The following is a 25,139-nucleotide window of genomic DNA, read 5'->3' on the forward strand; positions in this document are numbered from 1 at the left end:
ACACAACACGTCAGACTTTTTATTGTGTTATTGATGTCCGTTGTCCCTCGGGGTTTCTGCAGGAGGACACGGGTCTTTATGAGTGGCGGAGGAAAACGAAAGAAAGTAAATAAATGTTTTGTGATCAGTATAATTTAACATAACCACGGCAAACATGCTTTCGACAATCCTTGTTATTGTGTGAGAAAAAAGTGTAGAAATTAAAACGGACGTGTGTTAATAGGGAAACAGCCGGCGAGCTGTTTGCGCATGAGCCATGAGCGGTTCTGGTTCTGTTTGGGCCGCAGCCGCTCGCAGCGCTACTTCAACAGTTATCCTCCTAGTTTTTGTCTGGCTTGCAGGCTAGCAGATTCTCGCACGAGGGTAAAATCGGCTCAGGTTGTGTACTTATTTTATGCACAGGCATTTGTTTACTGTGAAGTAAAGTTGAAGTGCTGAAGTTTTGAAAACTAATTTTGAATAAAACTTGAAGAATAACTGGCAATTGCTTGCTCATTTTAAGAGGTCTTTCATAATTATAACATGCTATTTGATATAATGGTTTACAAACACAAAAGGGTAATTTATTAGAGTACTCGATTAATCGAAAAAAAGATTCGATAGAGTACTCGATTACAAAAATATTCGATAGCTGCAGCCCTAGATGTCGGTCAGACCAGGCAGGCCTAAACCTATCGCGACGGTCTGCTGGGAATGTCTGGCAGAGTCTCCTGTCAGAAGGAGCTTCAATTCCCACCTCCGACAGAACTTCCAAAAGGTTCCGGGGGAGGCGGGGGGCATTGAGTCTGAATGGACCCTGTTCCGTGCCTCCATTGTTGAGGCGGCCGACCGGAGCTGTGGTCACAGGATCGTCGATCCCTGTCGTGGTGGCATCCCCGAACCCGTGGGTGGACACTGGCGGTTAGGGATGCTGTCAAGCTGAAGAAATAGTCCTATCAGGTCTTTTTGGCCTGTGGGACTCCAGAGGCAGCTGACGGGTACCGGCAGTCCAAGCGGAACGTGGCTCAGGTGGTCGCCAAGGCAAAAACCCGGGCATGGGAGGAGTTCGGTGAGACCACGGAGCAAGACTTCCATACGGCTTTGAGGAGATTCTGGTCCACCATCCGGTGCCACGTCTTCCAGTGAGGAAGCAGAGTCTGGGGACTTTGGGTTGACCTCTCAAATCGCTGGTGCTGAGGTCAGTCTGTGGCAAGGCTCCAGGAGGTGGATGAGATCCACGCAGAGTTCCTTAAGGCTCTGGATGTTGTGGGGGCTTTGTTGGCTGACACGGCTCTGCAATATCGTGTGGACATCGGGGGCAGTCCCACTGGACTGGCAGACCGGGGTGGTGGTCCCCTTATTAAAAAGGGGGACCGCAGGGTGTGTTCCAACTACAGGGGGATCACACTCCTGAGCCTTCTTGGTAAAGTCTATTCAGGGGGTTCTGGAGAGGGGGGTTGGTCGGATTGTTGAACCTCAGATTCAGGAGGAGCAATGCGGTTTTCGTCCTGGCCGTGGAACACTGGACCAGCTTTATACCCTTAGGGGGATCCTGGAGGGTGCGTGGGAATTTGCCCAACCAGTCTACATGTGTTTTGTGGATTTGGAAAAGGCATTTGACCGCGTCCCTCTGGGGACCCTGTGGGGGGTACTCCAGGACTATGGGGTACCAGGCCCTCTGATGCGGGCTGTTAGGTCCCTGTGTGACCGGTGTCAGAGCTTGGTCCGCATTGCTGGCAGTAAGTCGGGCTTGTTCCCAGTGGGAGTTGGACTCCGCCAAGCATGGACGTCACTAGGATTGAGATATAGGGGGGGCTTAGCCCCAGGAGCTTGACCTCGAACGTTTTTGTCACACCCTGCAAAAACTTTGTCAATTAATTCATTATCTGAAGAAAATCTAACAAAACCTATTATTTTATCACTTTCTTTTCCTTTCCTTTCCTACTTTTGTGCATTTTCTCTCTTCTTTTTATAAAAAATAACACTTAATCAGTTAATTAGTGGGGTCTATGTTGAAGAAAGATTTTATGTAAGTCCATGAAAATTTGATATGTTATATTTCCAAATAAAGCTATTCATTTCAGTCTACTGCACTTAACAGGGGGAAATGTTGTAGTCATTTATTTAATTTGTTTAATTACAACTTGTTTAATTATAAATGTTACTGAAATGTGACAATAAAGAACAAATGAATAATTGTCAAACTTTTATTCTGCCCAATGAGTGTGCAGTTGACAGTTTTAATATATGAATAACACTGCTATGATATGGAATAAAGGAGCATATAATTAACTATTACAAGACAAAATAACAGTATATATGAAAATATCCAGCAAGTAGTAGAACTTATAATACAGAAAGTCAACTATACAGATACAACTTGACATAAGGGTTGCAGGTCAGATGATAATTATAGTTTTTTTTTTTCTCAAGTTCTCTTACCTGTTCACTCCTAAATAGAAAACTGTTCAATTTTGCTTGGGAACTTTGTGCTCAGGTAAATGCTCATAACGATGCGCTCGCCCCGGTTTTCTCTGTAGATCACTGACCTTGACCATGCAGATCTCCTCAGCATCAACCACCTGGTCTCTCTCCTGTTCCTCACTCACTCTCTTAAAAAATTTTTCGTATATCCATCTAGCCAACACATTGAAAAACATTTTAAATTTCTAATGCCAAAAAAAATGCTACTAAGCCATTTAGTTTTCACTCACTATAATTGAAACAGCCATTGGTGGATAGATGGTACAGAATATGGACAACTGTTAGCCTAATATAGCCTATGTTTGGTTGCTCATGATGATGGCATTGTCCATAACGTCACATTGAGCTGCCAAAATGTATGTTAAAGTTAGACGAGTACAATATCTCCTTTCTCTACCATAGGTAAACATAGGAAATATTAAGCAATTGACAACCCACATGGAAAGAATTCATATAAACATATAGGTTTTAATATATGTTTTGATGTAGCTTTTGAATATATGTGACATTATAAAACTGGCTGTTTACTATATTATAGATACATATATGTACCTATAGTATAATATATATATTATAGAAAAAATATATAATATAGAAAAATGGTCAATAATATACACATTCGGCCATATTCTGATTCAGGTTTTTAGTGTGGAGTGATTTTTGTGCCACCAACTGGAGCGTGCAGTGATCAATCTGCAAGAGCACAACCTGCTCTGCAGTCATATGCAGCCCTCTCTCTGCATGCTCAACTCCGTCTCTGCCTGCACAAATCTCCCTGTTGTTGCTCAATTTGCAATTTACAAAGCAATGTAGCCTCTCCGTCAGCCAATCAGACAGCTCTCCATTATGCAATCAAAGCATGTCCAGGAAATACTGCCAAGAAAATTGCACTTTTTTCAGATAAAGAGGACTTTATATAATTATATTTAATTAGGTTGATTAACCCCCCTCTTTTCCTGGGACATTTCCACTGTTCACTTCCTTTTACACATCAAGGGCTCATTTATGTCTAACCAAACAGAGAAGAAACACTTTATATGTTGAAATTAAAAGTCCTCTTTAACTGAAAATAGTGCAATTTAACAGTTTTAGGAATGGGCAATGTGTCTTTTCTGGAAGTCAAATATGGTCACCCTAATCATGACACATGAATTACAACAAAGTATCTTGCAGGCAGTGGATGGTGACTGGTAGCTAACCAGCAGCAGAAAGCAGTTCAGTAAGCTGTTAAATGGGTGTTTTTCTGTAAAGCAGTATTTCCTGGACATGCTTTGATTGGATAAAAGAGAGCTGTCTGTGATTGACTGTTGGAGAGGCTACTTGTTGAGGAGAGCAGGGAGAGATTTGCATCGCAGAGACAGAGTTGAGCCCACAGAGGGCTGCAGCTCCTGCACACAAGCGCAGAGCAGGTTCTGTTTGTGCAGACTCATTACTGTACGCTCAAGTTGGTGGCACTAAGTCACTCAATGAACTGGCTGGCTCGTTAATCACGTCACTTCAGGGGAGTTTTCCGACCATTTAACTATGGCGCGGCTTTTCATTATGGTTTGCGGCATGTAAACATGCTAGCGGAGTTAGCATTAGCATGTCGGTGCGGTAACATTTTCCTCTCTCGTCTGAACTATAACCTTGAAATATTAACGGTGTGCTGCTGTTGCTGTCTTACCCTAATGTGATGTTGAGTGACTTACAAGAGCGCTGAGCAGGGTTTGCTCATCGATATAAAGGTTTTGCTGTATAACCCCTGCCCCTGACTTGTCAACAAAGCTGCCGGGCTTAAGGGGAGGAAGTCCTTTCTTGATACTTCCTGTGTGCGACGGTGTAGTTCTATATTCATTAATTATTATTTCTGTTTCAGACTAAAAAAAACTCATGTACCAACTACACGTGTCGTGATTGTGTTGAGCATGTAGATGTGAACAAATAAAAAAAAGTTAACTGAAAAAATAAAATAAACCAAAATGATAGGGGGGCTTGTGATTATTTTAGGGGGGCTGAAGCCCCCCTAAAACGGACCTAACGACGTCAGCGCCGCCAAGGCTGCCCTTTGTCACCGATTCTGTTCATAACCTTTATGGACAGGATTTCTAGGTGCAGCCAAGGTGTGGAGGGCATCCGCTTTGGTGGCCTGAGGATCATGTCTCTGCTTTTTGCAGATGATGTGGTCCTGTTGGCTTCATCAGAACGTGATCTTCTGCTTTTGCTGGAGCAGTTCGCAGCCGAGTGTGAAGCAGCTGGGATGAGAATCAGTTCCTCTAAATCTGAGGCCAGGGTCTTGATTCGGAAAAGGGTAGAATGCCTTCTCCGGGTCAGGGATGAGGTCCTGCCCCAAGTGGAGGAGTTTACGTATCTTATGTTCATGAGTGAGGGAAAACTGGAGCGTGAGATCGATAGGTGGATTGGTGCTGCATCTGCAGTGATGCGGGCATTGTACCGGTCTGTTGCGGTAAAGGGAGAGCTGAGTCAGAAGGCGAAGCTCTCGATTTACCGGTCGATCTACGTTCCTACCCTCACCTATGGTCATGAGCTTTGGGTAGTGACCGAAAGAACGAGATCGCGGATACAAGCGGCCGAAATGAGTTTTCTTTTAAGAGTGGCTGGGCTCACCCTTAGAGATAGGATGAGAAGCTCGGTCATTCGGGAGGGGCTCAGAGTAGAGCCGTTGCTCCTCCACATTGAGAGGAGCCAGTTGAGGTGGCTCGGGCATCTGGTCAGGATGCCTCCTGGATAGGGATAGGGAACCTTTGACATTTGAATCGATCCGGTACTAATTCCCGGTACCTACGAATCGATACCGATACTTAACGGTACAAATTTTCGATACTTTTGAGTGTTTAATATTTTTATTCTCTTTTATAATTAGATATATATTTTTCACAATTTATAACCATATTTGATAAATATCACGATAAATAACATACAACTGTTTGTATTTTAACATCGTCCTTGTAGTTTTATAAGCTGGCAATTAAACTGAAGCAAACATCTTTACTGTGAACTAAATTTACTGTGTATCTTCATTCCTTTTGCCGTCCTTTTTCAATTGATTTTTCCTACTGGGAAGTTAGAATTTCCGAGGAGAAAGCGAACGCACCATTAGATGATAACAATGGTGGCATAGGAAGCTAACATATCAAGCTACGTTATCTTAAACAGTTTATTTAACTGCTGGAGCAGATTAAAACGATGATTCCTCACACTTAAATCGTTGTCACTGGTTTCATCTTCACCCAATCACCCGTCGCATTTAGTAAAGTGAAGCCAAACTTTAGTGCACATTCGTTTTCTTCTAGTCGGAATTTCAGAGTTCCGAGGAGAAAGCGAACGCACCATTAGTGAAACGGAAGCTAACAAATCAAGCTAACGTTATCTTACATTTTATTCACCTACCGGAGCAGATTAAGATGAGGATGTCTCACTTAGATCGTTGTCATCATCACCCAGTTACCCATCGCATTTAGTGAAGTGGACCCAAGCTTTAGCCTGTGTTCTTTCTACCCATGCTGCTCTGTTTACAACTCGCTCGCAGCGACCGACGACATAACGCTCTTGCGCATGCGCAGCTGTCTTGGCAAGTTCTCATTGTGAAGGACGGGTACCGAAACGAGGCACCGTTTCAAATGAAGTGAATCGGTGCTCGGTCGGTACTATGGAATTCGGTCGGTACCTTAAAAAGTACAGAATTCGATACCCATCCCTACTCCTGGACGCCTCCTTGGTGAGGTTTTCCGGACACATCCAACCGGGAGGAGACCTAAAGGTAGACTTAGGACATGGTGGAGGGACTATGCCTCTCATCTGTCCAGGGAACGCCTTGGGATTCCCCCGGAGGTGCTGGCCCAAATGGCTGGGGAGAGGGAATTCTGGGCCTCTCGCCTTAGGCTACTGCTCCCGCGACCCGACTCCGGATAAGCGGATGAAAATGGATGGATGTTGTTTGTGCACTGTGTACAGTGTCAGACGACACAAACCCCATCCTGAACATCCAATGACCTGTATAGTGTACTCTGTGGAGGATTTTGTTCTGAATAAATTGTAAATTGGGGTGTCTGATCATTTGAAAAGTTTTTAAACAAGTTTGGGACCAGAAGGTCTGGTCATAGCTGACTGATAGATCCACCTCCCATTTTTCAATAGGGATTGCTATTCTATCATCTATTCTGGACAGTGTCTTATAAACTTTATACAGTAGTTTGGGGAGGTTGAGATTATAGAAGTCTAATACCCTTGGTGGTGTTTGTAATTCTACTTCATTGAGCTTAAATTTTTGTTTAACTACAGATTTAATTTGGTGATATTCTAAAAAGCTATTCTTATCTATTCCAAATTGGGAGACCATTCTATTAAATGGGATGAAGTCTAGTCCTTCATATATGTGTTCCAGGTATAGGAAACCTTTAATTTTCCAGTCCGGAAGGTTCATCATTTTGTTATTTTGCAAAATATCAGGAATATTCCAGATATGTGTGCGTCTGCATGGTATTAGTGAAGACTCTGTCACTTTTAGATACTCCCACCATGCTGCCAGAGAGGTGCTGATGTTAATACTTTTGAAGCCTTCATGTTTTCTTGTGGTTGAACTAATAAATGGTAAGTCTGAAAGCTCTATCGTATTGCAAAGTGTCTGTTCTATAGTATCCAACCAGGACTCATCTAGTGGGTTATTTTGCAACCATCTTGGTATATATTGCAGCCAGTTGGCTAAGAAATTGTGATAAAAGTTGGGTAGATCCAGTCCTCCTTTGTCTTTGGTCTTCTGAAGTGTTTTTAAGCTAATTTGTGGAGGTTTGTCTAGCAAAAGGAATTTAGTGATTGAGGAGTCCAGAGGCCTAAACCAGTCAGCTGGTGGCTTATTTGGAATCATTGAAAATAAGTAATTTAGTCTGGGTAAGACCATCATTTTAATTGTAGCAACTCTCCTCATTAGTGATATTGGTAAGGATTTCCATCTTGCAAGATCATCTTCCACTTTCTTTAAAAGTGGGAGGTAGTTTCGTTTGGTTAGATCTGCCAACTTGGGAGATACATTAATTCCCAGCTATGTGATATTCCCTGACTCCAATTGTGTATTAAGCAAATTGACAAAAGAGAAATTAATTGGTAGAGCTGTGGATTTTAACCAGTTTGTTGAGTAATCCGAAACTCTTTAGAAAGAGTTTATCAGTTCTATTGAATGGGAGAGAGACAATTGAGAATTCTGTAGAAAGAGTAAAACATCATCTGCATAAAGACTGATCTTCTGTTCTATTTTCTTACACTTTATGCCTTTAATACCTGTTGTTTGCCTAATTGCTGCTGCTAGTGGTTTGATAAAGATAGCAAACAGTAAGGGGGAGAGTGGGCATCCCTGCCTGGTCCCCCTCTGAAGACAGAAGCTAGCTGATATTTGTCCTGACACGTGCTGTTGGTCTGGACCTGGATTAGGATTATGATTTAAAGGTTGTTTGACAGGATCAGTTGGTCCAGGTATTCGCCCGTATTCTGGAGGTGAGCTTAGGGGTGGGGTCTGATAAAGGGGGTTGGATTTTTGCATAATGTTTTTTAACGTACCTAGCTTTAACAGGAACATCAACCCTACCTTTAAGACATTCACTTGAGTGTTCCCAGAAGAAAGATACCTACAAAACAGAAATGATTCCTTAACGCCACATGCAGTACTGATGGTGGAGCTGATCCCATGGGGTGGATTGCTAACAGGAGACAGTATAAATGCAATTCTTAAAAGTTAAAATTCAAGATAGATTCTTGTGAATGCTGTACAGAGGAACTGCTCACAAACTCGGCAACACAAATCAATAGTCATCAGATCAGCTTGCCTTTCAGAGAGGCGTTTAGGGGAAGACTTTAGAAAAAAAACCTCTTTTGTATAAAGCACTGGACGATGCTATTTTAAAGGTCTTTGGAAGACCTGGAATGTGTGAAAATGTGAGATAAACGCTACACTTGGTGCCCATTGTTACTGTCTTCTTCCACTAATTATAGCTCCTGATGGGGGAAAGACCTTGTTGGACTGAACCCTTCAGCCCTGTCTAGCCTCAGAAACATCTGAGTCTCATATTCATCTGCTACTTAAAGGGTTCAAATTCTAGGCCTCACTTTCAGATCCTGGTTGCCGTGATGCTCCAGCCTCCATCTCTGAACTCCTAAACCTCTGGACACCTTCTCTTGCTCTGAGATCCTCTAATCAAAGGCTGTTATTCATTACACTGGCTCACAGAGGAGGAGACAAGTGTCACAGGTGTGCAGGTGAGTGAGGCGGAGGTGAGGATCCAAATGCGGGGAAGAAGGCAGGCAGACAGGAACGTATAGAGGTTTTTTAATAAGGAACACACGGGATAAGAAAACAATGGACAGACATGGAGGGTTTCAATACTCGAGGAGCTGGGATCTACAGTGATTGGGAGACGAGAGGCATGGAAGCAATTAGGAGAGACACAGGACTGAACAGGGTGGGGAGACAGGACAGGTTGAGACAACAGGTCTGTTAGAGTGGAGCGTGTTGTCTCAGGGCTAAGAAGCAGCAGTAGACTTGTTTATTTAGATTTGGGCTTTTCGAAAGTGATGTTTATATTTTATTCTGTTGTCCTCTTGTGTATTTTTATTAAGAACCACTTTGTGGTTTTTATCCTAACGTCCGAGCTGGAGCCCCAACAGAGAAGCTCAGACTGCTGTCCACTTTTACAACAGACAGGTCATCTGCTGCTGTGGCCCGCAGACTCTGGATCGCTCTCCCCCTGAGCCTGCGATCAGTGTACTCGGTGGTCTCCTTTAAAAAGCAGCTGAAGACTCACATGTTCAGGCTTTGGCGTGACCTTCATCACCACCCTCTCCTTATTCTGCTCTTTTTCCGCCTTTCCCAGGATCCACTGATTTCCCTCTTTTCTATTAATTTTCTCTCTCCCTTTCCTCACATTATTTTATCAAACTTTTTTTTCATTTTAAACATATTTTTAATAATTTTTTAGAAATATTTATAATGTTTTTGTGAAACGTCTCATGATTTTTATCTTGAGAGGCGCTGTATAAAAGATTGTTTTCTTTCTTTCTTTCTTTCACTGTTCATAGCGATTAGGACTACTTTCATCAGCTCTGTAAAGCTTTGATGTGTGATGAGCTCTCGTCGACCACAAGGGGAGAATATTTTATTTTCTCATGCATGTGATCAGATGCATTGGTCATGGGACTTATAGCTCTTTGAACAGAGCTGTTCATGTCAAAGATCTGTTCAAAAGACTAGCACTTATTTATTTTACAATGTTTAGAATATGAGAAATGTTTTTTGTGTTGAGTTTTTATTGTTTTGCAAACATGACATTTTGCATCTTCCTCGTTTTATCCAAAAAATGTCTCCAAATATGCCTTTTTTAAAGACTCATTCACTCTGACAAAAACACTGTTCAAAAGGTTTGATTTGTTCCTGAACGTCACATTACTAATGCATCTTCATTCTTTTTTAAGTATTCATAATTTCTTTAAAGGAGACACATTATGCGAGACTCGGCTTTTGCACCCTTCAGTTCTGCCCGGTGGCTGTCTGCTGCCTCTCTCTACATGTTAATAAAAATAGTCCATCTGCTCTTTGTCAGTATGGGCACCAAGTGCGGCGTGAACAGAGGACAGGTGAAACATCTACAGGTCCACCAAAGTGTGTCCTGACTCACCTGTTCAGGTACACCTGCAGAATCCTGGAGGAAGTGATGTGTAGCTAGCAGCAGCCAGTGTAACAGAAGAAGGCGTTTCCCTAAACGCCCTGCAGCTCCACCTCCAGGAAAGGCTGGTCCACAACCAGGCTAACAGTATGTGGGTGAGCCGTCAAGCTGCGTTTAGCTTTGCAGCATCATCACAATTAGCTGAATGTTTTAGACCTGAGGTTTGCCAGAGCAAGTTGCAGGAATATTCTAGACACACCGTCTTCTTGTTTTAATAGCATTTCATGCACTGATTGGAGTTAAGCTTAATGTCACATTTGTAACTCATGGAACTAGATATTCATGCATGATTATCATCCAAAACAGAACTCTGATTAGGTACTGTGAGAGTGTTTGCTTTACTAAGATGCCTGCACTCAGCTCCTATGATTAGCATTTTCCCTGTAGAATAGCAACAGCATGGAACCAGGAGTTTACTTACTGAGGCCTGTTTCCCAGTCACATTCAACAGAATCCATTCTTGACTGTTGTGTCCTAACATTTCAGAACTACCACATAAACGAAAGAGAACCATATGCGTTTCCTGATGTTGGAGAGTTGCGGGTCTAGCAGGTCTGACACACAGTTAGCTGGAGGGAGCTGACCCGGCAAAGGCCCTGGAGTCAAAAGATAAAATTGAATATTAATCCAGAGAGTCTCCCTTCGAGCGCACCAATCATGTTCAATTAAACTCAGTCTGAAAACCATCCCGAGGAAAAAGCAGCTACTTCCCTCTTTATTTGTCACCAGTGCTGGATAGAAAGCCCCATGCTGCAGTGCACACACACACACACACACACACATACCACCAGCTGTAATGTTATCATGGTGCTGTTTACACTTTGCACTGGTGATCATCACCACAAGAGGCTGCCGGTTCATGTATTATGGACCATGACACAGGGAACACACACATACACACACACACACACACACACACACACACACACACAGCATGCCCTATTTTGAGATGCCGCCAAAGCATTATGAGTCATCATCAGTGTGCACGCTGAACCTAATTGCCACAGCTCTGCATGCCTCCACCTAATGAGAGGAGGCTCTGCAGGCTCACGTGGAGAGCCAGGTCAGCTGATCAGGTGGAGGTGAGGCACATTTAAAACAAAAGGGGAGAACAGGTGGGGTCTCATTTACTTTAGATGCATCTGAACATGTCTGGGATTCATACTGCGGGTGTATAGCGAGAGGGGGTGTCTGACAGCAGTTAGGAGAAAAGTAAAGCAGAGTGTTTCCGTCGGTTTCTACGTCCAGGGGCATTTCTCTGAATAATCATGATTCCTGTTTTGTTGCCAGAATATTGCAGTGACCAAGAAATTTAAAAAATTGTCTAATACCATATAAAGTTCAATGAGATTAAAAACTAAAAATGAACACGAGAAGAGCCTCACTGGGGGGTAAATGAGTGAAACTGAAATATATCACCCACATGCATAACAGAGAATAACAGATGAGTCTTCATAATGCTTGGATTGAAATTTTAAGACAGATTTGATTGTTCTGTCTCGGGGCAGATTGGTTTAAACTGATTTTCTGCTCACATGTAATCCTTAAGAAGAAGGGCTCTGGAATCAAAAGCTCTTTCAGAGTCTGCAGTTTGCTGTTAAATAGGTTTCTTGGACTGTGAGAAATATCATAATAAGCTTAACAGGAGAAGTGAAAGTAGGAGGGTTGCAGCAGTAACTCAGGCTCCCATCGGTTTGTAGATAAAAACGACTGTCAGCAGAAATCAGAAATGTGTAGAAAGTGGAAACTGTCTTTTTTCTTTGTGCTAGAAGACATCTGAGTAAAGGTACGTTTCTACCAGAGTAAAACTGTCTCGAGAACCACTGATCCAGTCTGCTCAGCTTCACTAAGAAACTATTCATCACATGTAAATCATGATCTCTGTCACACTGTCACCTAGCATTCATGGACTCACCTTGACTCACTACGGGGAAGGCTGCTGTTGGTTTAGCATCCAGGAAACAGCAGAAGCAACTCCACCGCACAGCAGAACTCCTCCCAGCGTGTGGTCTTTGTGGAGATAAAACGTTGCAAAGCAAACAAAGTCAGTGGTTGAGTTGTGTTGCTGTTAGCCAATCAGAGAAGAGATGTCCAAATATCATGAAATAATATTCCGAATCCTGTCGTCTACAGCAGTCATGTTTTGAGGGAGGGATCTAACCCGAGACACGCAGAATCAAACACTGGACAACTAGGTGAGTAAAAAAGAAAACAAATGTATAAATAAGGTGGAACTCAGGATTGTACAAACAATGCCAGTGAAGGGGCTGCGGTTCTGGGCAGCGTCTGGGGACAAAACAGAGAGTCTTAATACTCAGGTCCCAGCCGTGAGTAACTCGCAGGGTGAACAAAAAGACAGGTCTTACGGTGAACGGGTAAGTAGGGAGTGAGAGGGAGGAGAACTGGGCCTGAGGTGGATCCGGGAGTTGACGTGGGGCCTAGGCCCAGGTGATCCAGGTAGGTGAGCGGCGGGAGATCAGGTCGGTCCGAGAGGGGAGGAGGAGACGTGGCCTGAGGCGTGATTCAGGTGGTTATGGCCTAGGGAGATTGGATTGGTCGAATGCCTGAAAAGTTGCAAAAACAAGAATCAAAAATCAAAGCTAGATTCAAAAAGATCCTGGAAACTAGAGCTCTTCTACTTAGAAGCGAGTAGTGGCGCTAGCTACCCAAAGTGAGTCATCATCCGGCGAGCTGAAGGTGCCTCATTCCTCCCTTTATACACAGCCTGTGTGGTCAGCTGCAGATGTGTCACGCTCCGGCACCGCCCACCTGCAAAATCAGCTCAGAGATGTTAGCCTGTAGAGCGGCTCACCTCAGGTCATGACAAAGGCCACTTTCTACTCCAGCTGAGTTCTTCGTCTTCAAACAGGAGCGTCTGAGCTTTTCTTTCCCAGAGAACAACTAACGAGGCATTCATTCTTACTAGAGACCACAGCAAACGTGTTAAATATGAGTAAAGTTGACTTTTTCTCTTGTTTCAAGTATTTCATTTCTCCGGAACATTCTGTCATTTGTAGCATTTGAAAAAAATTATTTTTTCCTGAAGATATGGCCATCCTCTATAACAGTGGTTCCTAAGCTGGGGGTCCCGACCCCCACAAGGGGGCGCCAAAGCCTCCCGGTGGTTCGCCAGGACCTCTCCACTTTAAGGGGGTTAAAACTTCATTTATTACTTGTTTATAGCCTATATTTTGCTCACTTTTTTTTTCATGAGTGAAAAGTTTACTGATATTAAGACAGGAAATAATTAGTACAGAAAATGTAACACACTTTTAAGAACGTTTTAGTCAGCTCATTGTTTTATTTTGAAGTGTCAAAAGTTCATTAAAGATAGGACTGGTTGATTAATCACAGCCTTTACAGTAAATAATCTAGTATGAACAGTAATATACACATTGAAGTACATTTTGCTCAGTGTATTTTTTATGTGTCAAACATTTATTGAAAGGAATGATTGATTTATCAGTGTTTACGAGAAACAATGTGTTCAGAAAAGTAACACAGACTGTCAAGCACATTATGCTCTGTTTGGTTTTGTTAATGACGTTGTTCTGTACTGGAGCCTACTATTACTGTTATCTATTGAATCAAAGCATATTAAAATGTGCTTGAACAATTTTATCATTTCTTAATAATGTTTGTACTGGAAGAGAGAATGGGAGAGGGTCGTCAAAAATTTTACTGGTAAAAAAAAGGGGTCCCTTGGGAAAAAGGTTGGGAACCACTGCTCTATAAGATTGTGGGCGACGGTGGCACAGGAGTTAAGTGCTCGCCTCATAATCAGAAGGTTGCAGGTTCGAGCCCCGCTCAGTCTGTCGCTGTCGTTGTGTCCTTGGGCAAGATACTTAACCCACGTTGCCTGCTGGTGGTGGTCGGAGGGACCGGCGGTGTCAGCGCTCGGCAGCCTCGCCTCTGTCAGTGCGCCCCAGGGCAGCTGTGGCTACATCTTAGCTCATCCCCACCAGTGTGTGAATGTGTGTGTGAATGGGTGAATGACTGATTGTGTTGTAAAGCGCCTTGGGGGGATCAGGACTCTGGAAGGCACTATTTCAAATACCGGCCATTTACCATTTACCATTTGTGTTGTCTCTCTCAACCTCAAGGCCTTGTTTGCAACACAAAAGGCTTTCCCTTGTTGCAGAACAAGAAGCGCTCTTCCATCGCTGCAAGGTTGTCTTGTGATCGGTGCAATGTTAAATTACAGTAATATCCAGTCAGCGTGAGATATACTGCTTTCAGCCATATTGCTGTAGCGTACAATAACCCTACAAAACAGTTGAGCTGCAAGTCTACCCGGGAAAATAAAACTGAGACGGGTTCATGTATGACACAATGAGAGTCATTAGTTGTAGAGTGCTGACTGTTTAGAGCTGAGTTATTACTGTCCAACACACACGCCCGTGGTCCCGGTGAAATGTCTGAATAATTGAACAATTGGCTGCACCCATCGACCAGACTCAGCCATTGTGAGGCTGTGATTGAACATGGTCCATAAATGTAGCCCTAATTTAATCAGGAATCTGCCTGTGTGCTTGGCCTCTTTTTCCTCTTTCTGCCCACATCCTCTTCCCTCTACCATGATGCTGACCTTCCATTTCTGTGTCACGGTATTGTCAAAATAACCACTAACCACTTAAACATTCTCCCTCTCCTGATAATAACATTTCACTTTCTTTGACACTGAATGTGCTACTACTAGTTTACCCGTTTAATTATAGATCCACTAGGATAAATACAATACAGTTTATTTTCCACCAAATGGAATATTTACTAAGGAATCACAATGTAACCATAGAAACACTACTTTGTATATAAGTTGTCTGTGTGTGTGTGTGTGTGGGGGGGGGGGGGGGCGGGGCTGCTTATACTGAGTCCAGGTTGTTTTGAGCTGGATCCGATGTGCTGAGATCTCCACATATTTTGTGCGGACCCTGGACCCCAGGTTGGGAACCACTAGTCCAGATGTTGTAGTTTTAAAATATGAGCAGATTAAAGATGCTCATGAGTGGAAAAACTGGTTGGAAATGCCCGTTGATATTTGGAAACTTGAATTTGAAGCCTGTTTTTTTTTTAGCTTTTTCTGAATTTCCACTACAGAATGACACAAATATTACCATTAATCAATTGAAATTTATTTTCAGCTAATTTTCCACTAATATCAACATTCCATTGAAAAATAAATCCAAACTTTTTTTTCTTGATAAATTTTCTTTTTTTTTCTTCTTCTTGATTTTAAAAACTAAAAAAACAAAATGGTGGTTTTTATCTGATACAGTAGATGTTTAGGGGAGATAAAACAACAATCGCTGACTTTGATCTCTGAAATAAGTTAGATTTAAACTTAATGTTCTGACTTTTTTCTCAGAAGTCTCAGAATAAATAATCAAGGCTTTAATTAAATTATTGTAGATGTAGTTTTTCTCCATCGTAGCACTGGTGCTAAGCCTGGCCAGTGTCTCTCTACAAACAGAGTGCTGTGATTAGAAAGCCCAACGGTGGACCTGCAGAGGCTACAATGGAGTGTGGCTAAAATGACCTGCAGCGCAGTCTTTTGCTACTGTTGGTCTCGATGTGTAGGCTAGCTCTTTGACCATTAATGATGATTCTGAGGAAAAACAATAAATTCCCTTTAAGAAGAGCTGAACAGAAAACCGTGAAACCCTCAGACCAGAGGGACTCTGCTCTTAAATGGTTTTTACAGAACAACACCAAAGCATGTAAGTTAAAACTGCCTCATACCAAAAAAGATAGTTAAAGCGATTAAATGTCAAAAAAGAAAGAGAATCAATTGTTCTGTAAGGAAGAATAAAACTCTGCTAAATTAGCAACTGCTTGTCAAGTAGGCTGCACAGGTTAAAAAAATGTTCTGAATTATTTAAAAGACACAAACATCCTGTTTTCAAACAAGAATATTAGTTTCCAGAAGCTACCACATTATCTGCAGCTTGAGTTACCGCACGAACACAACCGATGATTCGGTGAAGGAACCACCACAGAGCTTTCCTGTAGCATTTACAACCTGAACTCTGAGCCAGTTATCGTGGTAACGGTTACTGCCAACCTAACCATTAGATTCCCAGGGTGTTTCCATTCCCACAGTCAACATTGAGCAACCATCAAAACATGTGTCATAGGCTAATCGATCTAATCCAGTCTGATAACCTGTCACCAAAATCAATCTGTCATCCGTGTAAAATGAAAACATCCTCTCCTGAGAAAGCGTCCTCTTCATCAGATTCAAGGAGGAGATTACTGGTTTTGTCCGGTGCTGGCAGAGCGAGCAGGTGGCCACAGCAGTAAGTTTCTTTGGTCAATCAGGTCACCAGAGAAACATGAAAAGCGCTGCTTAGTGATTAAAATAAATGTGTGAGTGAGTATACTACTTTACAGAAATGGGTCAACAATCTTAAAATGGCATAAGTAAGTAAGTAAGTAAAAGTTTATTTACATAGCGCCTTTCACAGATATAAATCACAAAGCGCTGTACAACATGATAAAGATCAGGGCAAATACCTCTAACCAATAAAAACATCAGAAAAACAATAGCAGTGATAAAATAGAAAATAAAATCATGAGTATAAACAAAGTGAAGGTGTGAACCCGAACAAAGCCATCTTTAAGAAAAAGAATGCATGTTTCCCTGTTTTCCCAAAAGAAATGTCTGCAATCTCAGATCGTTCTCTAACCACTTTTTAAAGGTGCAGTATGTATGAATTTTACAGTGAGTAAATCCCAACAGAGTCTAATGTTTCAGTCATTTTGGTAGGAAGGTTATACTGAAACATATTTCATATCCAGCTGCTGCGGGATTGTCAGGTTTTCTCCTTTCCAAACAAAGGCAGGAGGGACATAATAATAATAATAATAATAATACATTTTATTTCAAAGCGCCTTTCAGGCCACCCAAGGTCACTTTACACAAAACACGTAATAAAATACAATAAAACAATAATAAAACCCAAAGAAGAAAAAACAGAGAGAAACAGTTCAATAAAATCAGAGGTTGTAGGCAGATTTAAACATGTGTGTTTTGAGTTTTGTTTTGAAAAGGGTAAAACTGTCGACGTTCCTGATGTCTGGGGGAAGTGAGTTCCAGAGTCGAGGAGCAGAGCGGCTGAAAGCTCTGCTCCCCATGGTAGCGAGACGGGCAGAAGGAACCGCAAGATGGATGGAAGAAGAAGATCTGAGTGAATGGGATGGGGTGTGAATACTTATAAGGTCTGAGATATATGGAGGAGAGAGGTTGTGGATTGCTTTGAAGGTATGGAGGAGAATTTTGAAGATGGACCTGAATTTAACTGGGAGCCAGTGAAGCTGCTGGAGAACCGGGGTGATGTGGTGAAAGGAAGGGGTTCTGGTGATAATACGGGCTGCTGAATTCTGGACCATTTGCAGTTTATGAAGGAGTTTGCTGGGGAGACCATAAAGAAGTGAATTGCAATAGTCGATACGGGAGGTGACGAGGCTGTGGACGAGAATGGCGGCAGTGTGAGGGGTCAGTGAGGGACGGAGACGGTTTATGGAACGTAGATGGAAGTATGCTGACCGAATTAAGTTATTAATGTGAGCCTGAAAAGAAAGTGAGCTGTCGAGAATGACACCCAGACTCTTGACATGAGGTGAGGGGGAGACTGTGGCGCTGTCAATAGTTAAAGAAAAGCTGTCAGATGTTGAGAGGGTGGAGTTAGTGCCAACAAGAAGAAGTTCAGTTTTATTGCCGTTGAGTTTGAGGAAATTAGAGGTGAACCATGATTTGATTTCAGAGAGGCAGAGTGTAAGGGAGGATGGTGGGAGAGTTGAGTTGGGCTTACTGGAAATGTAGAGCTGGGTGTCATCTGCAAAGCAGTGAAACTGGATATTGAATTTGAGGAAGATTTTGCTGATAGGGAGGAGATATACTATGAAGAGGAGGGGCCCCAGGACAGAGCCCTGGGGCACACCTGACTTGACTGGGGAGAGTTCTGAGGTAAAGGATTTTAACTGGATGAACTGAGTGCGGCCAGTAAGGTAAGATTGAAACCAGCGGAGGGGGGTGTGAGTGATGCCTAAGGAAGAGAGTCTATTGAGGAGGATGGGATGAGAAATGGTGTCAAAGGCCGCACTCAGATCGAGGAGAATAAGAATAGAGATTAAACCAGAATCAGCAGCAATGAGTAGGTCGTTAGTGATCTTGATGAGAGCTGTTTCTGTGCTGTGGTGGGGACGGAAGCCAGACTGAAACTGTTCATAAAGGTTATTGCGGGTGAGATGTGAATGGAGCTGAGATGCAAACTACCGTTTAGCATCAGTGAGGGTGGGGGTGCCGTATCACCTGTGAGCTAATGCTGCAGCGCCGACATTTGTAATTTTACCACGGCCAGCAAAAAGCTCTGGAGTTTAAAGTGGTTGCAATAACCACATGTTACCACAGGACATTTTTACTTCATTTCGACATAATGCACCTTTAATGTTAATGTGGTAAATGTCACGACATTTTCTTTTGCCTCATATTTCATCAATACACTTGATGAGATATGGTGAATACACTCTTTATTATTCTTATGAATGTTTTAGTAACATTATCAATGGCCTGGTTGGACACCAGGAGCTGTAGCCCTGGATGTATTTTTTCCTCTGAAAACTTTTGCTCTCTGGACAAAACAGTACTTCCTTCTGTTTGGTTTCAGCTTATTCATGCTGCTTTCATCTTATAGTCCTCCAGTGTTGCTTGGGCTTTAAGTAGATCCATCAGCTGTTCTAGCATGCCAGCTAAGTGTTCCTCCATTGTTGTTTGTTAGTTATCCAGAGAACAAGCGCTATAGAACACTGGAACATAAAGTAGCTCAAGCTCTTGCATGTTCACTCCTGTAATCATGTCACCTGTTTCAATACCAGCACCACTCTTGGTTTTTTTCTCCTCAGGCTCACTGAACTCTTTAGGACCTCTGATTGGTCTGGCATTGTGAAGCCCAGCATGACCGCTGCATGATTATAGCCCTTGCTTGATTCCCAAGATATGCTGCAAACCAGGGCAGTGCTCCAGGAGAAATGTGTCATTGCATCTCATTAGTCTGACGTTTGATTATAAAGTGTGATGGGGCAAATTTTCTATTAACCCACCACTGCAAAGGCAAGTGAACACACCCGCACATCAGGGCCAACAAAGAGGATGAATGGATTCTGATGCAGTCTTCACTAATTACTGAGCCTTAGATTTAATGGTGAATTAATGATTGACATGAAACTACAACCTGATTTAGATATTAAGAATAAGTTATGTGCACCCCTCCACAGCCCTGTTCATGCCCAACCCCCCACCAAATAACCCTGCATGCAGCATAGCTAATTATCCACATCTATCCCAATGAGCACATTTGAATATGTTACACAGTTTGTGCTTCTAATAACTGGAGATTAAAGAGCATTTAATCACAGGAGTATAACACATTTAGCATGATGAGGAATCAAAAGGAGCGATTAAACTAAGTAGAATGGCTCAATGTACAAATGTATCTCTGCCTTCTAAACGCAGCTTTTTCTAACCACAGATGTTAATTATTACTGCATGAGAGTCAATCACACACATCAATGCAAAATACAGATTGATAACATTTATGTTCAGACTCCCGTCGTTCTTAAAAATGACTGTTGCAATGCAGATCCGTCACTTTGTCTGCAAGAAAAAAATGGAGTTAAGACAGCGGGGGGAGGAAATGTGGTCAGCATTTCCTCCAGCAGTCTAAATCTATAGAAGCATAACTAAAGGGATGAGCCAGTGTTATCCAACCCCTGACTAGAAGATTTATCACAAAGGAAAGTCTGAAGCGTGTTCCTGAAAGTAGACCGAATGTCTGCCTGGAAGCTGACTCCACCAAAGAGGAGCCTGAGAACTTAAAGGGCTGCCTGCCGTAAACTCTAGGTACCAAACCTGCAGCGTGAGAACCAGGTGCTCCGCTGGAACATCTGGAACAAGACAGAAGAAAGATCCTGGTTGTTCAGAGCTTTAGAAGTTAAAGTTTTTAATTCAGTTCTGGACTTATGGTGCTAAAACTGACAGCAGTAGCTCAGGAGGTAGAGCGGGTTCCAGTAACCAGAAGGTTGCAGGTTCAATCCCGGCTCCCACCAGAGAATGTTGCTGTTGTATCCTTGGGCAAGACACTTAACCTGCCTTGCCTGCTGGTGGTGGTTGGAGGGACTGGTGGTGCCTGTGTATGGCAGGCCTCGCCTTGTCAGTGCGCCCCAGGGCAGCTGTGGCTACATCGAACGTCATCATTGTATAACTCTTCAGTTTAGGTTGTACTGACATTATTCTGGTTCACGATAACATCAATGCAATACTCAGTACGTGTTCAATACGTGCAGTACCAGATTTACATAGTATGTCTGTGTCCCTTACAGTATGCCAATAATCACCCATGCAGACATTATCCAATAGGAGGCTCCTACTTCTTAGGTCCAGACGGTGACATCTTTTTGGTCAGGAAGGGTATATCAGCAGCTAATGTAGTATCAGATATTTCATTACGTCCTTGGAGCAAGGTAAAAGTGCAATTTCCATTTATTTTTAATGTGGGCATCTTTTAAGGCCATTTTATGTTTCAGGGATGAATACACGGAGCAGAAACGTTTTCTCCACATCGTTATGTCCAAGTCGATGGTTAAAGCTCTCGCCTTCATCTCTGTGAAATTGGGATGCTTTATCACCAATCTATCCTACTCTCTCCTGAAAATGGGATAGCATCTTTTCATTTTACTCTGTTGCTGGGGAACTAAAAACTTGCCTCCGAGCAGATAGAGTCCTGCGTTTGCATTGGAGTCAGTTTTATTAAACCCTCTGAGCGTTTTTCTGTATCTCTTTTTTATTATGACCTTATATAACTGCAATGATAGAGCCAGTTTGCTTCTGTAGATATCAGCAAATTATAGATGCACATCCTTCAGGCATTGGATTGGAATACAACAACAGGTTGTAGATAGTTTTTATCAAAAAGTAATTCATCAGTAAACTGGCCTAAACTGCAGCAGATATGTTTCATAGAGCAGGTGGTGCATTAATGCTTCTGGATGCAAAGCTGCCAGAATAACTGACAGCAGCTACACTTTGATTTTCCATGTGGTTGACCACGGCCTTGGGCTGGACATTATACAAGCTCACAAGAGTCTTACTATTCATGCTCCAATTGTTAAATCAAGACATCGGATCAATTCTTGAACTGCCACATCTGCTTTCCTGATAGGAGCCATCAGTATACATGAGCATATTTAATCGGATTGAATGCCCAATCAGATCGAAAATTCTGCATGAAAAACATGTCAATCGGAATATTCTGATCCGATTCGGCCCGATCGACTTTACTGTCGTCCAGAGTGTTTAACCGAGGACGTTTTCCTACCCAACATCAGCCTCCAATCAGGTCTGTAAAGCCCACATTATCCTGTGTTCTTTACAAGCGCGTCTCCATCACCTGCTGCAGAAGCTGCTGCGTTCAACGCTGACAGAAACAGGGATCCGTGCGCTGCAACCCCTGCAATAAACCTGCGTATTTCCAGTTCAGATTTGAACATGTTTGTCGAATGATTTGTGCAATAATCAGATTTTTATTTTACTTCCACAAAATGCAAGTTCTGAATTAAATATTACCGAAACGGGACGGCTTGTCGTCGGATTTAAAAGCCGCCGCTCGTATATTACGCCGTCATTTTTGAAGTCAGGCAGTCCAAATGACAGCGGAGAGGCCCGCTCGCTGTTGCACACATGCGCAGTGGGGATTATTTTACCCCAACAATCCGAATGGCTGTGTATATGCACGTCAATCGGAATGATGAACGGAATAAACCACCTCTCTCAATCGGACTGAGATTTCAGTCATCTGCAGCTGAAGCTGATGGAACTCCACAGGGTTGTTTCAGACTGCTGCTTATTTGTCGTTTTGGCTAATCCCTAATGTAAACTATCTGGATGGTACTTATTTTTTTATGTTTGCATCTTTTCGTTTTTAAAATCGGCTTCCAGAGGAAACTCTGGCCCCGGTGGAGTGACAGACAAAGAGACATAAGTATGAGGCTAGGATTGGGACAATATTCAATGTAACTTGTACCAAGTTTTGTAACTTGGAACATGTTTCATGACACGTAACTTTGGATTAGTAACTTGTAACTTTAGTTTAGTAACTTGTAATTCTCAATTTGTACTTGTATTTCTTGTTTTGTAACAGGAAATTTTCATTTTGTACATGTATTTTTTATTTTGTAAAATCAAACTTTTATTTTGTACATTTACTACTCATTTTGTAACATCAAAAACAGAAACATGAAACTTTCAGTTTTTACCTAGCAGACTTCCTAAATAAAAAAATCAATGTACAAGTTCGAAATCAAAACTCTCAAAACACACATTTCATTCTACAGGTACAAACCTCAAATCTACAGTTACAGATCATTTTGTCTCGATTCTTGCGTCAGTGGGAGGAACTTGGGTGGAACCAATGAGAGCGCGAGTCTTAGCTACCAATCACGTTTCTCGAATTCCTGTCCAGTCATTGGGAGAGGAGGGCAGGGTTCTGTCAGAGCTGTAGAAAGAGAGAGTTATGACACTCTTTGAACTCGCCGACTCGCGGTCACGTGGTTCATGGAGCTCTCAGTAGAGCCCTGCACTGAAGCCCGGCCCTCGGGCCCTCGGGCCAGGCTTCGGGCCAATGACTGTGCAATTACCTCGGACACGGGCCGGGCAGGGCGCCTTTATTTTTAATCGAAATCATTAAAAAAATTGAAACACTTAAACGCAGCAGTAGAGCCCTGCGCGGGACTGTTTTCTTCATCCCGCTCCTGCCCGCTCCCGCTGAATTTCTGACCATTACCGCCTGCAACTGCAACGTGTGTGTTACACTCCCGCCCGCACCTGCAGCTACTCCCGCCCGCAACCGCAAAACTCGGAGAAATTATTACCTCACAATAAAAGAGATGTATTGAGTTTGCGTCCTCAACATGTCATTTTATAGGTTATCCGCTTTAATCACAGCGCTGCGCTCCATTTCAATCAGGCTGTATCTTGAACTAGAGCAGGGATCGGCAACCCGCGGCTCTTCCATCCATCTGATGCGGCTCTCTGTGCTTGTAAAATAATGAATGGATATTTAAATAAAATGCTTTATATTTTACTGAATTAATTTTATATCTGTAAGTCAATTCTATGTGAAGATTGTCTGCGTAAACCTGAACAGGTCCAACCCGGTCTTACTGTGAGACCGGGTTGGGTCACGCTTGTGCGTAACCATAGGCGCTTATGAGCTGAAAAGGATGTGAGATTCTGGGATTCTCCTCAGACGGCTCCTGGATGCGTCGCACATTGGAGACAGGAACAAGTGCTATTCAGCCAAAGTTTCATCATCAGGGAACATTTTCTAAGTGACAAGTCTCTCTGAGTGACAGGGTTTGGAAAACACTCGCTTCAGTGGTAGGAACCTTCCTGCATGCGCTCTAGTTCTGCGCTCGGATCCTGCACGTCTTTTAACACATTGGTCAGGATTGACGCACTTTGTTTTCATTTAGTTGGTTTAAAAAAAAGTCGGGCTTGGGCTCGGGCCGGGCCAGAGAATCCTGAAAACCTTTTCGAGCCGGGTCGGGCTGGGGCTCCACCCCCTCGGGCCGGGCCGGACACGGGCTCAGATTTTAGGCCCGTGCAGGGCTCTAGCTCTCAGTTCTAAACATACCAGTGCCGTAAGTCAATTTGAATGAGATGAGGGAAAGTGAGGGGGGACATGAGATGGTATCAGGAGAGAGGGACATCCCAGGAAGCCATGAGGAGCCGGCGTCAGGGCCAGGAGGAGAAAGGAACAGGCTCTGCAACCAGGGAACCCAGCTGGAAAACCTAAGGAAGGAAATAGAAAGTCAAAAAGGCATGAAAAACACAAGAGGCATTAAATGGAGTAAACAGACAACCAAAAAGGTCGTACAACTCCGTTTTTCAGTGGGTTCAACAGTCTGCAGGTTTCTTTAGGACATGAGTATCCCTCTGCCTGATGTTAGAACCCTGCAAAGACAAATGCAGCCCATTAAGCTGGAACCAGGTGTGTTAGGAGAGGTGTGTGACATGCTCAGTTTGAAGGTTAAAAATCTGACAGAGATGGAAAGAGAGTGTGTGCTTACTGTGGATGAGATGGCAATCACTCCAGGTGTGCATCACTCCATCACAGACCCAACTGGGATTTGCCACCACCGTTGTTCCTGGTCAGCTCTCCGCTCAGCCACTATGAAAACATGAAGATGGACACACAACACAGTTTAACCTTTAATGGTTACATAAGATTTTTGTTTTAGTTACTCTTTGACATTTATTTATTGATAGTTGTGTTATTGCTAATTATTATTTCTTGTCATTCCTTAATAACAAAATTGCAAATGCTGATATTATAAAGCAAGTGGAAATGAGCGTTTTTATGGAAAATGTCTAATTTTTAAAAGTTATTGTGTTCGACTACTGTTCTTGAAATATCTTAATTCTATTATTACTTGAGTCCACAAAACAACATATCTTCTTACGTTCGTAATCCTGTTTGTCTCGTGCTTCAGCAGTTTGTTGCAGTCAGTGTTATTAACTGAAAAATATTAAATAATTACTTGTCTACCCAATCACATTTTATTTTTTATTGGTCTCTCCATTTGTGCTTCCATATCTGATGCATGTTCGTGTTGATACAGCAACCAGCAACGTATTATACAAAAAAATCCCAAATAAAACTAATGATGTAAAAAGTTTATAACCTATTTCAAACTGTGGGGAATATTTTTAAAACGTAGAATCAAACAAACTGAAATAAACCCGTCTGCAGCTCGTCCTCCTGCTCACAATCAACAAGCTGCACACAGTTAGCTCATTAAAGGTTATCTAGCTAAAACTGGCAACATAAAATATCATCGTTGGCTTATTTTGGTATGAAGCGGTTAGCTAACATTTCACAATGCAACAAAATGATGACATTTCATCAACTT

The 25,139-nt window shown here is 42.6% G+C and overlaps 1 long non-coding RNA gene across 1 annotated transcript; it reads right to left on the reverse strand.

Annotated features, from left to right (window-relative positions):
* Nucleotides 1–23,114: 23,114 nt before the first annotated feature.
* LOC139063591 (uncharacterized) lies at nt 23,115–24,623 on the reverse strand. Its single transcript, XR_011516970.1, has 3 exons — nt 24,297–24,623; nt 24,104–24,180; nt 23,115–24,018 (listed from the first exon to the last, which is right to left on the reverse strand). It is a non-coding gene; the product is annotated as an uncharacterized lncRNA (long non-coding RNA).
* Between the last annotated feature and the right edge of the window lie 516 nt (nt 24,624–25,139).

Source organism: Nothobranchius furzeri, chromosome 17 (assembly GCF_043380555.1).
Source record: "Nothobranchius furzeri strain GRZ-AD chromosome 17, NfurGRZ-RIMD1, whole genome shotgun sequence".
In the NCBI taxonomy this organism is placed as follows: domain Eukaryota; kingdom Metazoa; phylum Chordata; class Actinopteri; order Cyprinodontiformes; family Nothobranchiidae; genus Nothobranchius; species Nothobranchius furzeri.